The sequence below is a fragment of the Apis cerana genome, linkage group LG1, assembly GCF_029169275.1.
Source record: "Apis cerana isolate GH-2021 linkage group LG1, AcerK_1.0, whole genome shotgun sequence".
NCBI classification, from domain to species: Eukaryota; Metazoa; Arthropoda; class Insecta; order Hymenoptera; family Apidae; genus Apis; species Apis cerana.
The window spans coordinates 21,514,552-21,533,001 of NC_083852.1; the positions used below are offsets into that span (position 1 = coordinate 21,514,552).

The 18,450-nt window shown below is 44.7% G+C and overlaps 1 protein-coding gene and 1 long non-coding RNA gene across 20 annotated transcripts in view; one reads left to right on the forward strand and one right to left on the reverse strand.

Annotated features, from left to right (window-relative positions):
• LOC108002419 (latrophilin Cirl) overlaps positions 1-18,450 on the reverse strand; it is a 361,012-nt gene that overhangs the window by 158,104 nt on the left and 184,458 nt on the right. The window lies entirely within an intron of this gene.
• LOC108002423 (uncharacterized) overlaps positions 1-18,450 on the forward strand; it is a 163,559-nt gene that overhangs the window by 131,188 nt on the left and 13,921 nt on the right. For 3 of the 6 annotated variants that reach the window (XR_009830546.1, XR_009830574.1, XR_009830560.1), the window contains one exon: positions 1,990-2,111. The exons of 1 other annotated variant lie outside the window; for it this stretch is intronic. This is a non-coding gene — a long non-coding RNA (uncharacterized LOC108002423). Of the gene's footprint in view, positions 1-1,989; positions 10,269-18,450 lie in introns of those variants that run through there. 2 more of the 6 variants (XR_009830578.1, XR_009830570.1) reach the window with 2 other exon arrangements.

The following is an 18,450-nucleotide window of genomic DNA, read 5'->3' on the forward strand; positions in this document are numbered from 1 at the left end:
ACGGCCAAGATGGAAAGCAGACTGGTCGAGGAAAGGATATTTTCGGTAAGGGAACATTGATGCACGAGCCTAGAATGATCGTTCAAAGACAGGCTTTAAGCGGCACAAGCTACTCCCTGTCTCGTTACCATGTGGGAGGCGTTGTACGACGTAACTCGAGCTTTAAGGACAAGAGCTATTTACTCGTGACAGCTTGGGCCATAAAGTTGAGCTCGGAACAGTTTATATCGGTAATTTGTGTCGCGGGGAAATTTTTGTATTTTTAAGCCGGTGCACAGTGGACATTCATAATCTTTGCGTGAAAGAGATCTCGATAATTTCATTAAAACGTATAGAAAATGTATTCATATTAGTTTCTCTATTTTCAGATTTATCTCTCCATCTTCGTTATATTTTTCTGGAAGGTAGAACAATTTTAAATCGCTATAGCTTCGAAAATAATGATTTTTCGTCAACGAGCGAAAGAGCATCAGAAACGAGGAATCTTAAAATGCATTTTGATTTTTCTCGTTTCCGAGATATCGTCGTGTAAAGAAAAGGATAATTTTTAATCTTCTGTTATTTTCGTTCTTACTTTATTTACTCGGACTTCTCGTTCATTGATTCATCTCGAGCTTCAAACAAGTGACAGACGCAATTCCTAGAAACGTAGTATACACATTTCCAGGAAAAATATCTAGGCCACTGGGTCGTAGACCGATTCATAACTTCTGTATCGTATTAAGCGCTATGGAAACTTCGAATGTTTATATCTCGGCAACCGATTGAGATATCGGGATAAAACAAAAAAGCGACTCGAATGGTACGACTTTCTCTATTTCCCGATTATATTCCGGATAACGAAACTTGCAGATAACTTACTCGTGATTGCAATATCTGTTATCGTGATATAAAATTTACATATACAAATAACGTGATATCGTATATATATTATCTGAATATGCATTTCACACCGTTCTTTACCATCCCAAAAAATAAAAAATTACTCTTCAAAATTACTTCTTCCTCGAGAAGAGGGGGGAAAAAAGAAAAAGGAAAAATGAAATCAAAACGTATCCCGTAGCTCATAAAAAAAATATCTTCCGCACAATAACGCATCCGAATAATCTTGACGCAGCTTCATTGAACGCCGGAGTCGGGATAAAATTATCCTCGGACCGTCTCGAATCGCTTGGCACACACGGTAATTACGAACGGCGTCCCTCCACCGGTCGGGATGCCTTCTTCTGCATCCTCTTATTCCACGAGGCGAAACTCATCGCGGTCCCGTTGGATTTTTCACCCATTAGTCTCAGCCTGTCCGGACGAGAGCCTGTATGCGCCCTCTCGAAAACGCTCGATTCAGGAAGAGTGAGCCCGACGACGAGAGAGCAAAGGGACAGGTGGCTCGCGTATTTATACACGTGCGCGTGTGTGTGTGCGTGCACGAGCGTCTAGGGAATTCGCGGCGGGTGCCAAACAGCGCGTTTCTTGCGTCTAGCGCGTTCATTCATTCCGCCATCTATGAATAGACGCTATTTAAAGGACACCGAAGAGACGCACGGATGTGCAACGGTCAGAGGCGAGGAATTCCCGCCATCGAGCGTCGCTCTTTTCTCGAACAAATCGGGTTGCCCAAGAGAAATCGTTCCTCTTTTTCGTCGACGCGCCCATTGTAGAGGATCTTCTCGATGAGTTACGAGCCATTTCGTTCTTCTCTCTCTCTCTCTCTTCCACTTTGGTACTCGCGCTCGTTAACGCTTTAACGCGATTTGGAGAGGACCGTAACGGGAAGAACGTAAATGGGGACGTTTTAATCGACCGTACGAGGAGCACGAGTTCTCAGATGTCAGAGGTTGAAAGAGTATTCGCACTTGTTCAATCTATTCCAAGTTGGGACGAACGAACGAATTGCCTCGTTCGAGAGACTTTAATACCCAATTTGGTAGGGAGGAAATATCTCGCAGAAGGGATGGATTGATAGACACGTTAATCGTTTGATCGTTGCAGAGTCTGAAGACGAGGACGACGACGACGGGTATCGGGGAAGACGTCGCGCGATGATCCTTGCTTGGCACGGGATTACACGCGGGAATCGGGGATCGTGGGACGACGAAGGTTGGTCCAGGAAGGTATAAGCTCTCCTCTCTCTTTCGACGATGAAAGCTTCCTTTTGTCTCTCGTCGTGGATAGCGTTGTTGCTGCTGGCACGTCTCCACGCCGTGCACGATAATAACCCCCACTGTGGTGGTATACGAGATCCTTGCTACGTTTCTCCCCCGGATATTGCGACTCCGCCTTGTTGTTGCGGGACAGATCCGCATCGCCGACGCGGAACGTCTCCTCGTCATCTCCTCGTCCTCCTCCTCCTCCTCTTCCTCTCTCTTTCTCCGTGTATACGTACGAATCTGTTCGTTGAAACGGGCTCCGTTTCTGTCTTTGATCGATGCCCGGCTACGGTCTGATAAAGGAAACAGCGCGCGCATCTGATCAAAGGGGTTGCTCCCCACGACGCTTTCGTTTCGATTCCAAGGTATTTAACGTGCCCCTCGCTAATTTCCTAGTAAGGAATCGATACGAATCGATAGCAGTGGGACAATGGAGGAGGAAAACGATCGATGAGGATTCCTGGTACAATAATATATTCGAGGAACGCTGTTGTTGTTGTTGTTGTTGATATTGCGTGCAGTGGGAGCGTGGTGAAAACATTGTGAGTTTCGCATCGAGAGTTTGGTGTCGTAGGGGGGAGGGGGGCGAAGGCAAAGCCGCGAGCGCGGCGATCGGCGGTCGCGTGACAAGAATTGATGCGGTCACAGGTACGTGGAGCTTGTTACGTGGACGGCAATTAATGCCTCGCTGCCGGCAATTGTCATTCAGATGGTTATCTGGATCGGTCGGTGGCTCTCTGATACCCGTACGAGTTGTCGGTAGACTCGCTGGCGCCGCTCACGGATTTCTATGCACGGGTCTCGTGCTGGTTTTCGGTTAGCCGCCTCTCCCCCGGTACGATACGGAAAGAGTTGAATGGAAAATGGAATATGAAAAATGGACGGCCATCTTCCCCCCTCCTCGTCCATATATCTTGCCTATTCTGTGCGCGGCCATTGATCGAGCTCTGCCCATAGAATCTTCCGTTGAGCATCGGAACGGGGGTTGACGTTTCAGCCTCCTCGCGAAAGCTCGTTCCCCGAAAGAATTACAATTACAATCGGGCGCGGATAGGCTGCTGCTACCACTGTTACCTTTGAAACCCGGCCGGCCGTATCGCGACGCAGGGATCGCGGGTCGGTTTTGATCCGGCGTCGTCGTCGTCGCCGCTGCCAATAGAAACCAGTTTGTACGACTCATTCGCGGAGTCACGAATAAAGTAACTTATCGCGGCGTGTGTCGTACAAGCCGGGCAATATATTTTCGTGCGGCTAGGATGCGCCGCGAGCAACGAAAGCTCGTGGTTCACGATATGCTCCCCCCGCGAAACCGGCGTCCCTCCCCTTCGATAACGGTAATGGAATACGTTCCGTGCCTCCTTTCCACGAGGAGCATCGGAGTTTATCGTCTGGTCTAACCGAGGCTGAACAGGCAGCAGAGTCACCGGTATCGTTTGTACGTCTCTATGGATATCGATCTAGAAGCGGAAAGATCGTGTAACACCTTCTAACTTCTTCCCTCGCCTCCCAGCTTCGCGTAATCCGTTAGAGTCGGTAGTAAGAGCCGTTGTTTCGTTCGATCGATAAGCCCGCGTCACGAACGGATCCACGAACGAAATGAATAACTGGTATCTCGAAAATGTTGGAAATGTTCGGGGACGTTTAATCGGGGATTCAATTGGTTTTTAATTAACGAGCTATCGGGGAGAGTAGTTGAACAAACGTGAGTCAGCATATTTTTTTTCACGCCCCAACGTTTGATCCTAACGATCCTCTGTCTGGGAAGAATTCAATCTCAAGATTGGAAGAAAAATGTGCTGTGTGAAATAGTGCGTTGAATTTAAGCTTTCCCGGTCGTGATGTAACAATTCCACGTATCGTTTCGGAGAACGGTACGCCTCCTGGATCGGGTACAAATCTTGGTGAACGGAATCCCGCGCGGAATCCCGAAAGATCCATGGGACGGCTCAGTCAGCGTATTTCACCGTGCAGATATTTAGACGTCGACTAAACTTTTCGCCAGCCCGATTTGCAAAGATGTGTACTCTTCTCGCGGCACTCGAGCGAGGTTTTCTTCGAGCAACGATCGTGTGGCACGCTTCCAAATTCGATAAGGATCCAGCGGACGTAGACGAGAGAGGAGCAATTGGCCAACTTTGGGTCTGGCACGGCGAAAAGAAAAGCAAGATGAACCGAAGCAGATAGAGGGATTTATTATCGCCCTCCTAGATCCCCTCCTCTCCTCTCCTAACTTCCTTCCTTCTTCATCACCACCCATTAAGCGTTCTGGCCGATTAACAGGCAAAAAAAAAAAAAAAAAAAACGGGTACTGGAAGAATATGTTACGGATTAAGCGCAAACGATGGCGCAAAATGGCCAGAGAGAGTCGATAAAGCTGGGAACGAGCTCTTGTATTCTTCGTGCGAAAAAAAGGGGGGGAGGGGGAAAAAAAAAGCGAACGATCGTTACATTCGTGTCGGATACGAGGGCGATATTTTCGAACGAACTATTCGAATCAATTATCCGTCGTAAAATTTAGTTATCCGTAGATGGCAATATCTCTTTGACGAACGTGGTAATAAATGTTGCATTAACTCGATTATTTAAGCGATATTGGGAATTGATTCTGTGATTGAAATTCTACATGATTTGATATAAAATTGGTTTAAAAAGAGGATGGAATACGGTACGTTTCGGTGAGTAACGGTATGAAACGAACGGTCTAATTATCATCCACTCGTCGAGGATCCATTCCACAAGATTCGAAGAGATTAACCTTTTAACGTGACTCTTCCCGCCTAATTATATTGAAAAAATTCAATTTCCGTATTTATTCTTTTCTCTCGAATCTCAAGCGAATCGAACGCAAAACAACAACTTCCCCCTCCTCTCCTCCTCCTTCCCTCGACCAATGAATCTTTCCATGAATTAAACATGTTACAATTACCGTATACAAAATTGTTCGCGTATGAACAAGCGAATAACACGCAATCGAAGAGTAGAACGTCACTCGACCCAGTTACATAGGTTTCGCCGAGTTCCACGTACTTGGAATAAAGAAGGAGCCGTTCGATCAAGGAATAACGATAATTTCCATACTCAAATCGAAAAGAAAAAAAGAAAAAGTAAGAAATAAAAGGAATAGAGAAATTATTAGAGACCGAGGAAATTATTAATCGCTCTCGAATCATTCGCGAAACCATCGTATCCACAACACCGGTGGTCGCTCGCGCAGACGATTGTCTGCAGGCTTTATATATATATATATATATCGGTACTATTCCCGGTAACGAAGGACGATCGAGAGACAGAGAGATGACGTCAGGATAGGAGGAACCGATAGGAGGATAGGGGAGAGAAAGGGAAAGAGAGAGCCGTCATATTGACGTACATGCATTCCGGTCGGCACATATTTGTAATGCAAATCTTCGCGGAGGTCGAACGGGGGTGGAGATGGTGGGTTTGGGGGAGTTAGCTGGCGCGGATAGAAAGGGCCGTCCATGATATACACGCCGATGACAAATAGCCAGGGAGAGAGAGTTGGCTCGGTGCGCACGATATTACGAAGGGATACGCCCATACATTTCGCGCCGCCAACGTCCACCACCGTTCGATTTCCTTCCGTTTTCCCTGCAAATTCTGCATCCGTTTTTCCGCGTCCCACTCGAAACCTCTTTTTGCCGAGACCAAGGCCAAGAATTGTTTCCGAGTCGACTCGAGCGAGCGTACACGCGGTCGGCGAGAATTGGTTTCCGAATCGTTTTTTCAGAGGGAAGAATCGAACAGAACGCGATTGCGAAGGTGTCACTCAAGCCATGTATAATTCCATGGTGAATTTGTTTCGTCGAGATTAACGGGGAAGTCCATGCAAAGTTGCAAAAAAATTCTCTTCGGGGGTTCGTCGATCTTTCTTTCGTCCTCTCTCTCTTTCTCTCTGTCATTTGCAACGCTTCGTTTGCATCCCCCCTTCCATCGATGGGGGATATTTTTCGTGGACAGAAATGTTTCTGACGTGTATCCTTCCTCCTTCCGATCGTTCGTTACTCTTATCACACATCGACGTGCTTCCACTTTATACTATAGGCGAACCGTTGGAAAGGATGATCGAAATTTGCCGGGGACAAAAATGCGGAACGGTTAATTCAACAGGCCGAAGGTACACACGGTACGCGATACGAGGCGAAGCGCGATGTGAAAATATAAATATACGCGACAGGGGAGGTTCGTCGACCTGCCCTATCCATTTATAACTCTTTTATAACCCTCTCTCGTTGGCCGCGGCCGTGACGCTTCATTTATCCTGTGATCAGCAGTGGCGCGCGCGCGTACACACGTACAGTGGGGGTCCCCGATCATCCCTCTTCCGGCCGCGCTCTTCTGTGGCAGAAAATTATGTCTAAGCATCGCGTCTAAAAACCGACAAAAGGCGGCGGTGGCGGGTAAACGCAAGAAGGACGGCCGGTCTGCATTGTCAAAGGGGGGGATGCGCGTCGCTGCTCGTCGATCGTCAAAGCCTCGTCAACCCTTTCGAAAGGAAAGGAAGGAGGAGGAGGAGAGACGCGCGCTGGATCTAGCAGGGAGAAGGAGATGGACGATGAGGGGGGTTGGGTCGCGTTGCCACGTTTTGCGGAACGCGCGCACGCTACGGCGAAAGGATCTTCTCTTTTATCTTTTACCCTTTCTTCTCCCGTGTTGCACTCGAAAAAGAAAGATAGCGAGGGCGGAGTTATAGGTAGATTGCTCTTGTTTCACGAGAACGGAGGCAAAGGGGAACCGTTTCGAGGAAGAGAGAAGGGAGAAAGGACAGAGGGTTCCGTGTTCTCGAACCACAACGAACCAAGCGGCGACCAAGCGACCATTGTACATAGAGATCTCCCTCGGAGGCGATCTGCTAATACGTCTTGCACACCCTGCGGCTGCTATCCGTCTTTCGTTCGCCTCCGGATTTCCTTCCTTCCTATTCGCCTTTCATTCGAAACCAACTTTTCAAATCCTAGTGTTTTTCCTATTAATCTTCGTCCTTTTAATCCTTTGTGTTTCTTTAACGCATCGTATTTTCGAGTCGATCCTCGTTCCAAACTTTCCATTCGATATTTTTTCTCGGTTAATCTAAGAGAATCGAGAAACAGCGACAATTCATGAGAATTCGTCGCATCGATTCCTTCGAAATAATCCGTGATTCGTGACGCAGATTCTTCCATTCTTCGAATTTTCTTCTTTTCTCACCATTGTCACACCCATCTATCGAACGATTGAGCCCAAGATGCACTCCACTCGCCTGCTATAAATGCATCCGTGTCCTTTAATCTTTGATCGTGGTCATCCAACGCCATCCGCTATTGCACGTCGTTGCATATGGATACGCGTGTTCGCTTTGTTAACCACGGGGACACGAGTGGAACGATCTCCACGCGAAAGGTGACGTCTTCTCCCGCCTTGGGACGCTACATCCGCGACACATCTGCGAAGATGCGCAGACGATAAAATGTTCATTTCCTCAACCAAGGTTACGTGTCGTTCTCGACGAACCGTGAGAAAGATTAGAAAATGGCACTTATACAAATACTGTATAATGCGCCATTGATTTTCTAATTGCTTGTTTTCGTTATTAGGCGAACCATAAAAAACCATATGCGTATATTTATAGGAGAGTAATAGGATTTCAAGGGACAGCTATTATCACGTATAAAATATCGCATAAAAAGTGATGAATATGGAGAAAATATTATAAAGAAAATGATTCAATGTTTTTTTTTTCTTTATAATATATTTTCTCTGAATAATAATCCATCCTGCATTTTGTTTACGTCGATTTCTTCGCGATCATTTATATATTGGTCGATCATATATCATCTATTAATATCTTTTTTTTTTTTTTCTAAAATGAAATATCTCGAATAGACGTCAATCGTACGAGAAATCACTAAGGTTTCGAAAAACACAATCGAACAAAATGAATCCTCCGGCTTGCCGGAGGAAGAAAAAGCGGCTCTTATCGAGCGGAGCGAGCCGCAATAACCGCTGGGTCACTGATTAATTTCATTTGTCATCGACTTGTCGATGAGCGAACGCGATTTCAAGGGTCCGGCCAGCCGCTGTACCCCATTACGATCTGTCCTAGACGTCGAGGGCGATAATTTGTTCGTCGTCCAATCGCGGCTGGAAGAAACGACAGAAGTGACGTTGACGGAAACGCGTTTTTCGGGATCGCGAGAGAACTCGTCAAAATTAATCGCCGCGTCCATGTTCTAACCACCGTTTTCCGTTCGGCGCCTAACGATATCAGAACGGCGAAACGATCGTTGTTAACGTCGCTTCCGTAATTGTCGCGGCGAATTCATTCGATTCGTTCCATTCCTCGTTCGTTCGTTTACTTTTTTTATTTTTTTTCCCCCCCTCGTTTGATTTTTTCATTTGCCTCTTAGGATCCGATCTTCCGATTATAAAATGAAATATTTTCGTTTTATCCCATGATCGTTTCGATTATATTATCCGATTCGCTACGTCGAGCATTAAATTTACAATTGAATTTCGAGCGATCGATTATTCCTTCGATGCTCACATCCGATGTACTCGGGATTGAATGTCTCGTTTCATTAAAAATGTTTTAATGAATAAATTTTTAACCGCGTATCAGGGAGGATAGAGGGGAGGGAGGGGAAAGTTAACCAACGATCTCCCTGATTAAAACTTCTAATTATTTATACGCGTGCACAACAAAGTATCAAATGTTATTCGTCGCGCTTCTTTGAATGCAACGGGAGCCAACTTCTATTCACAAAACACGTACAACCGGTGATATCGGGCGTGGATTAAATTTTTCGCGTAAAGTGGAAAATTTATTATAATTTTATCCGATCCAGCTCACCTCACCCAGGAATATGAATAACTTATTCATTAAGCGTATCAAGGCCTTTCCTCTCTGTTGCCTGCGATTCAATCAATTCTTTCGAGCCGCTCTGCTTTTTAATCCCTTTGTTACCCCCCCTCGTGACTGTATTATAGATCATACATATCTATCTATATCCATCTATATCTTCCCTATATATATATAATCTTTCATCTTCTACTCTTTGCATTTTTTTTTTTTACTTCATCAAGCCAAAACTTAAGATATTCGAAATACCCTTCGACCCGTTTGATCCCGTCTCGCATCCTTTTCTCCCTTCCTTCCCTTTGTCTTCGTTCCTCCCACGAGTCAATTACCTCGCGGACATTGCCGGATATAGAATATTAAGGTAGCGCCGGTGGCGGACGTTACAACGGTGACGGGCATCGGGGATCCAAGTTTTAACTACTTCCGAGATCGGGTCTACAATAATCCAGGACTCGGCTGCCACCGACTTAACGACAGCCGGTAGGGGGAAGAGCGGATGGGGAAACGAAACGTAGCGGAGAAAAATAGGGGTAGGGGAGGACGATTCAACGGAAGAAACACGTTGTCGGCGATGTCGAAATGGATTCCAAGCTTTATAAAGTCTTGTCTTTTCATTCGCTTCATTCGATTTGTTTTTCCACGGTGGTTGTTGTGATTTATTGGTTAATCGTTCGACGATTGAATAATTCTTTCTTACGTAGCAAAAATAGAAGTTACGGATTATATTCATTTGAAATTTACTAAAATGTCTCTAGCATTTTATTTTATTTTATATATTTGAAATTCTATGTATTTTAGAATTTAGAATTTATATTTTTCTAAAAAGGCAGAAAGAAAATGAGAACTTAAAGAAATAGCAGAGTACGTTAATGTTTGATAATCCGAAATTTTCATTTCGTCTACTATTTAATCGTAGAATAAATAAATCAGGCTCTCTATCTAAATCTTACTTTCGAACAATTTTTGAAATTGAGAAATGACAATACACGGGAAATTTGGATTCAACTAACATTACAACGAACATATTTATATTTATATTTTTCTAAAAAGGCAGAAAGGAAACGAGAACCTTTTTAATTTTATATTATTCAGAATATATAGATAAAGACACTTTAAAGAAGTAGCGGAGGGAACACTTTTTCACGGTTTACTTAAACCAGCTGCTTCGCTTCACAAAATATCATTGTATTTAACATTTCTAAACGTTCAATAACCCGAATTTTTCATTTTTTCGCGCTAATCGTAGAATAAATAAATCAGACTCTCTATCTAAATCTTACTTTCAAACATTTTTCGAAATATCGTGAGAAATGAGAAATTACACGAGAAATTTGGATTCAACTAATATTACAACGAACAAACTCTGTGTCTTTTTCGTAATTTCGCGTCGTAATACACGGATGTATCGCGTTAGTTTTTGGACGATGTAATGACCGCTATTTACTCAGCTGGATCCGAATCATAATAATCCCAAACCAACCACGGACGAGTGCGCCGCATGTTTGTTCCATTTACTCGAGGATGCTCTCTCTCTCTCTCTTAGACGAGCAACTTTGCGACTCCACCTCCTCCAATCTCTTCCACTCGCCACTTCACCGACGTTTCAGTTCTAGCCGCGCGTTTCTGCGAGGAAAGGGTCAGAGAATATCGTTCCCCGCCTCGTTAAGTGCGATAACTCTACGGAAACTCTAATTGTTACTTGGCAACCAAATCGGATGGACCGTGGCGGCTTTCCGTACACTTGGACACTCGAAAAGGGCCGAGTTACTGATGGGGTAAAGTCTATGGGGAGACTTGGCTAAGTCGAACTGGATTTCTTTTTCTTTTTGGTTATTATTGATTGCTTATCGTTGTTTCGAGAAAGGTGTTTAAGGTGGTCGATTGGTATCTCGGTTTTCGAAGGAATTGGGAAGAATTAATAAGTATTTGAGAGAAATCTTTGTTGAAATTCGGGACAGTTTCCTAGATTCCATTCACGATTAACTGTTTTACTGTGTACTAGTTACTGTGTACTAGTAAAGTGATTGACACGAGCATTCATTAAATGTCACTTATCAGACAAGTTTATTATTATAACAGAGTTAAATTTCTCTGCTCAAATTGTTTCCACGAGGAGTATTTATTATTTTCAAATCGGCGATACGTCAATTAAAAATTATCGGAAAATATGGATTAAATTCGACGCGATGATATTGAAATTATATATATATATATATATTTATATACGTCGCTTCTTAAAATTTATGTCGCGAAATTAATCATTTCTGGGACGGATAATAGAGGAGCAACGAAACATTGATCAAATCTCGACATAATTAGCAATCGCTTTCGTGAATTCATGAATATTCCTCGCGATACAATTTCTATTCTCGTTTAACCCGTATTCGATGAACGCAAAAGAAAAAGAGAGAAAAGAGAGAAAGAAAGAGTGACCGGAAGCGATCGTTTGTCGCGCGAGAATTCCAGTAATCCTGGTGACAGTAATCGTCGAGGATAAATAAGAGGTGTGCACGAAGTAGCCGCGATATCGAGCACCCGTTTATCGGCTACACAGGGACGCGTAAGCGCAATTAAAAAGAGATTAAACTTGGCCCCCGATTAACTGGCAAAAATGCGCGGGAAGGAAGTGCGCCGGCATACGATAAAAAGGAGGAGGAAAAAAAAAAAAAAGAAAGAAAAAAGGAAAAAAAAGGAGGAAGAGAAAAAAATTTAACGACACGAAGAGTAATGGGCTGATTGGTAGCCGATATACCCGAGTACAAACAGCAGCCAGCGCGAAATCTCAATTAGCGATCCGCGTGGCTTTCTAATTACGCTCCCACGTGGTTCCGTGTAATTAAAATCGCGCTCCGCTCAGCCCGGCGATTAGTTTCCTCGACAAGAACCTATTCGACGAAGAATACCGGTAGATTACGAATAATTCCGACACGTAAATGGCACCTGAAATGGCAGCTCTGGTTAGCGTAATCCATTCTCGAGAGGTTTGTTAATATATATCCTGTGCCCTGTGCGCAAGACATTTTGTATTTAAGAGGTTATTAGCTTTTGAAATTTATATCGGTATTTAAACAGGGCTATTTGTTGCCTGTCTAGTTAATGTGCTCTTTAATATCGGCTTTCAGAATTTTCGTCGAAAATAAATATTTTTCTCTACATTCCGTAAAAGATTCTTCCGCCGGAAGAGAAGAAGAATCACGTTAAATTCAATATTTGGCGGGATGAAGCTAATTTTGTTGAAAGAGATTAAAAACATCAAAGCTTTTTCGCGATAAATATTTGAAACGGCATATGTATGTACGAATTTTTCGTCGATTATACGTTTTACGCCAATGGAGAGGAAGGGGAGAGAAAAAAAGGAAAAGAACATAAGGTTGAGGAACCTTAAGCCGATGTTCCACAGCCCATCGTTCGATGGGAACCGATCCTTTAAACTGCAGTAAAATTTAGTTCGGCATTACACCGGTCGATTTTACGATCATTTAAGAATAAAATCCGGCGGTGGAAGCGCGCCGCCTGCCGCCTCTACCTGGATCCATACTGAAAAGAGTGTCGAACGTGGATTTTATTTCCATGGAAAAAGGAGCGCGTATCGGAGGGAGGCTATTTTAAATCGGAGGCGTTGACTTAAGAAACATTCGGGCATCGGTAATCCGTGAGGTGCTACCAAATCGAACTGGTTTCGATTCTTTCGGGCGGAATCGACAGAATCCTTAAGAATCGTATTTTGCCCAATTTCGAAATTCTCCTCGGCTATAATGGCAACGGTATCGCGATTACACGCCGCTTAATCCGTGGTTGACGGGTCTTTTACGATTCCCAAGCGATGGAATTTGGGCCTTGTTTCAGAGATAAAGCGATTAAGTAAAAATTTTTTCTTTTGGTATTCAAATTAAAATGGCGACATTTATATATTACTGTTGTATGCGTAACTCTTTAAATTTTTCAAATAAATGTTATACTTAAAATTATTTCCAACATCTAAAATGATATTGAATTCGGAATAAATTCACCGTAAGTAAATTCGTGAAAATAGAAAAGTCGTATTGATTTATCCAGAATTGATCGATTACGCATAGAATACGTAGAAATATTCTATATTTCGTACCATTATTCAACAATCGAAGTTTCTATCTATTTCAGTATATCTAGTTCGAAGCTCTGCCGTGCCGATCTCCCGACAAATCGAAAATTGAGACACATGGCACACCGGTATTGTGTGATGCGCTTACGCAAACACGGAGTCAGAAATAATTGAAACGACGGGTGGCGCGATGAAAGAAACCTCGAGGGGCGAGGGTTGCGGATTGAAAGCGAGAAAGAGCGTAACGGCGCGCAGCTTTGTCGTGGAACGAGCGGATCGGTCGTCGCATTGTCCAAAGCCCATAAATTTCCTAACCGTTGGAAAATGCATTTTTCCAACCGTGCACCGGGCCGATTCGCGCAGGTAGATTCCTTCACTGATCCAAAAAACACCTTCCTGTTTACCGTCTCTTTTGCACCTCTGCACACGAGAACAAACCCCGACTCTTTGATTCAGCGTTTCTCAATACGTGATTCGATATCGAGCTTTATTCAATTTTCGATGGATCAAGGAAATAAAAACTTGCTCGTTTCTCCAAGTTCCTCCAACTATATACTCCAACTCGCGATCGAATATGTATAATTTTATTTATTTACAGTGATTCTGAGGAAGAATTTTAACAATGGAATTACATGACATGGTATCGATGCAAACATCCTTTAATTTTATTTATTTAGAATGATTATGAGGAAGAATTTTAGGATGGAATTACTTATGCCATTAGCGAAATAATATATATAACGTGATTAATAATATCCTTCTTAAAAAAAATTTAATTACAATCATCTTACATTTTATCTCACAAAATTTGAGCTTTCCTTTCGTTTCAAATTGAATCAAACAATGTTCACACAATCGTTTGTGTGAGATGGCAAAAAAAGGTTGAGAAACGCTGCTTGCCAACCTTCGGAGATCAAGATCACACTCTTCTCGGGAGGCTTAACATCCTGCTGAGCCGGAGCGTTACCACGCGTGTCAGGCCCCTTCCGCCTGTGTTTTCTCGTGACGACAAACTGGTACGAGTCTAATAGGAGTTATTACGATACGCGATTACGGCGGGACACGGGTCGAAGGAAGGGCACCTGGGGTAATTCGCGCCAACCCCTGTGAAAGGCGCGGGGTTGTTCGATCGGCCGGTTAAATATTTTCGCTCCCTTTGTTAACGGTGGCGTCGTTTTGTGAACGCCACGACCGTTTCTGGACGGGCTTTCGAGGGGCGGATTTTGGTCCAATGAAGATATCCGGGATGATGAATGGAGGACCCGAGGTTACGTTAATTATAGGTGTAACGAGCGTAGCGAGAAAGGGGGGAAAAAAGGCGAATGGAATGACCGATTGCTGGCGGTGTTGATATTGACGAATGAGAAATCCCTCTTGGGATTACTCTCGTCCAGTGAACGAATATATATATATATATATAATTGAATTCGATTTGAAAGAAAATATTTGTAGCTCTCTTAACATGCTCATTTAAATTTCTATGAGAGATCTAGTTTTCTCGGGGAACATTAAAAGAGACTTTTTTTTCCTTTTAGCAATTTATAAGAGAGAGATGAATTCGATTGGCTCGGTCATCACGCAAGAAGCTCCATTTTCGAAAGAGCGTCCGACTCTAGGATACCATCTGTATCTCTTTAATCCTCGGTCGAGTTAAAAAATATGGAATTTTTAGGGGAGGATTCGCGAATGGGGAGAGGAAAGTGAAAGAGGAAACGCGGCGAAAAATCTTTAATTTGCACGTAGAGAAAGACGCAGGCGTTCTTTCGCGCGGGTATTCATTTCATCGTTTCGACTGATTCGCTCGAAAGTTATTGCCCGCGCGGTATCAGCGGCCGGCAGATTGTAAAAATTCGCGAAACGACGAGAGCGGGGGAGGAGATGAGAGGAGAGAAAAAGAGAAAAAAAAATGGCAGCAGAGAATTTATAGGCTGGCATACCGAAATCGAGCGTGGAATTGTGAAATATTCGGTTGTTGTAACGTCATCGTCAAAATGCTCGATCATCTCTTTCGCGAGACAACTTCTCCTTTTCCTAATTCTCCTTTTATTTCTCTTTCTCTTTTCTTTTTTCTTTTTCTTGCCCATAGCGTATCGAGTTTTGTGTTGCGCTTCCATCCGAGAACGAGCCCGACGCGATAACTCTCGTCATTTCCAGATTTGTCGATGCCAGGGAATCGGAAAAAACAATTCGCCAAGTATCGCCATCGATCAGTCGGCACGGCGCCAAAAGTTGAGAAGTAAGAAAAATATCGGAAATAACGCCGGGCGAAAGTTACTTGCGATAGGATAGGGAACGAGGAGAAATTTTTCTACGATTGGAATAAAACGCGAACCACTTGAAAATTCGTTGCAAAACTTGCACAAATACTTTCAATCGATCAAAATACTTTCTCACAATTGCACGTATCTTCTTCCCTTCTGCGATTAAGAAGGAGAATTACGATTTAGTTTTCCCTGGAAATGTGAAGATGCTACGAGTCGAGATCGAGAAGCGTGTTCGGAAACACGCTCCTCTTATTCCTTGGTAAAAGAAATCCATAACGCGAATTCCAATCGTGTAACGACAAGAAACGAACATATCCATTCCCCGTTAATCCAATCCATTTCCAATTATTCGAACGATCGCAGATTCCTCCGTTGAACGACGATGCAAGAAAGAGAACCGAGAAAAATACAAGCGAAGAAGAGAGAGAGGGTGGAGGGGGTGAAAAATGGGAAGAGAAAGGAAGGAAAACAAAGGAAACTCCGTTTGAAATTCATCATTTCATCGAGTATACGGCTTATCCCATTTCACGGACAACGAGTCGCAAGAATTCTTCCCAAGATTCGAAAAGTCGGGCTACGAAGCGAACTAAGTGAAAAGATTTGGCCCGGCTAAGAGCGAATTCTCTTCCAAGATGGAACAACCGAGTAAAAACCGTCCAAGCATCGAATTCCGCGGAATTCGTCGTGGTGGATACGATAAATACGCGGATGGCCGCTTAATGCGGCTCACGGCTGCGTTCCCACAACTCGGGCTCGGAATTCGGGTATTCAAAGCGAATGCGACGATGATGCACGGACGGAAGGCTGCGAAGGGAAGTTCCGGCGTCGAAATCGGTGTTCACCAATTCGCTTCTTCGTCTCCGCGGCGGAATTTCCGCAACACAAGGCCTTTCTCATCGTTGTCTTCATCGGACCAAGAATCCAGGAACCGCACGTCCGTGCATTTTCACGCTCCCGTTTCCTTGCTCGCCCTACCTTAGTTGCCTCGTATAATCGTAAACTGACCAAGGTTTCCAGTCACGTACGGGAAGTCGGTTCTAAACATCGAGCGCCTGTTCGCTCGAGAATCGAACAGATTCTCGACCAGAATATGATAGAAGGAGTGGAGGGAACGCTGTGAAGGGCTGATCACAGAGGAACGCGCTTACTCGGAGAGCTTCCTTGGAGAGCGAAAAAAGAAGAGACGAATTCTTGTTTGGCTCAGAGGGGATCGCCTCGGGTCACAGTTTGAAAAGTCGCAGGTGGAGGATATGTATACGCGTAATATTCCAACGAAAACGTAATTGCAACGTTCATGGAAACGTTCGTATCAGCGTTTGTAATCATCCTCGGATTCTCTCGATCGGCCAGCCACGCTTGCCGGTTCGATTTGTAGTCGGGCGCATCGTTGTTGTCACGTAATATGTAATCGTAAATTGGACAAGATTTCCAGTCACGTAGCGTAAGATCATTCGAACCACGAACCACGCTGTCTCACGAACCCCGCGCAAGTCCCTTCTTGTCACCCCTCGATATCCCTCCCTCCTTCCCTCTCTGCGCGTTCTCTCCCTGTTTCTACCCGTTTCTCCGCTCTCCACTTATGGTTATCCGCGTAGCGGTGGTTTCACGCGACGAGGAGGGATAGAATGGAAAGTACGGAGCGGGGGAAAGAGAGATAAGAGTCGGATGGAGATGAGCGCGCGTAAAACGTGATCGGATAATACAATAGATGAGAGATCGATTGCGTTTTCATCCTCTCGTCCCAACGAGTCAACGCACGCACACGCACGAAGGGAGTTCTCTCTCCGTCCGGTCTGTCCGGTTACACGGGATCTCTCTTTCCCTCCACCTTTTTTGCCCGTCCTCTTCCTTTCTTTCGTCTATCACGGTCTCCTTTCACCTTCATATCCGTACGTGACTCTTACCTACCGGGTAGTCGGGCTACGAGTACGTGCATCCTGTTGTATAAGGAGTTTAAATTGAGTATCAATTTTCATCGGCTGGCCAACCGGTGCGAGAAGAGAGCGTTCCAACGCACGTGAAATCTCGACGAACCGCCCTTCTCCTCTTCGATTGATCCTCGTGCTCTCTCGTTCGATCGAGTTATCGCGCGATCGAGTGAACATTTTTTTTAATTATTCCGATATTTTATCCACTCGATGAATCGATCATCGGATCATCGCGCAATCTCAACAATTCGTGCGATATAAATCGATCGTAGTTTCCGTTCATATTAACGACGAAAATAAAAAAAAAAAGAAAAAGAGAGAGAGAGAGAAAAAATTCGAAAACCGGACGCAGAGAACGCAATGGGCAAAATCGAATTCCCATCGCCCAGGTGGAGAGAGAGAAAGAAAAAAAAGGCAAAGGACCGATGGAGATTCGATTTCGATTCGTCGTCCACTCGCGCAAAAACTTGACCGTCCCGGGGAATTAGCGAGCGAAATAAAGCTCGTTAATCGCGATGCGATGTTCAGATTGGTGAGCAAGAACAAGAGAGTTCGCGATCGAAACGCAATTGCCTTTTGTTCATCCTTTGTGGCCTCGCGGGCTCGGCGAGTTTCCGCCGCGATGGAACGAGGGGAGTTACGTGCGCGTAATGAGTTCCGCGCGAAGAATGGCGGGAGAGAGAAGAAGGCGAAGGGGGAGGGCCGGCAAAAGAAGGAGGAGAAAGAGCAGAGAGCGTCGGTATCTGGTGGAGCGATCTACAGAAGCGCAGCCCGTGTCAAAGAAGCGTGGAAAAGTGTGTCACGCGAGCGGACCCGGGGCGAGAGGTTGGCCGGATCACGGAAATCCACGGCGTGTTTTACTTTCGGCCGAGCAACAACACCGTCGGCGCCGCCTTTTCGAGGAGTTTGCCCCCGCATTAAGGGTGGGAGGGAGCACTTCGAGGAATCGGGGCAGCCGACCAACGACTTTCTTGCGAAATTAAAAATGCACTCGGCTCGCGACGCTAATAGTTTCTCACGAGCGCCGCCTCGAGTACAACAGTCCGTTAACCCTCCCTTTCTCTCTCTCTTTCTGCGCACGAACGAACAATTTCCAACGTGTTCCGCTCCTATTCCTCCCGAGTTGTTCTTCTCGCAGAAATATTAGTTTACGGGATAAGCTGCGTTATTCCCT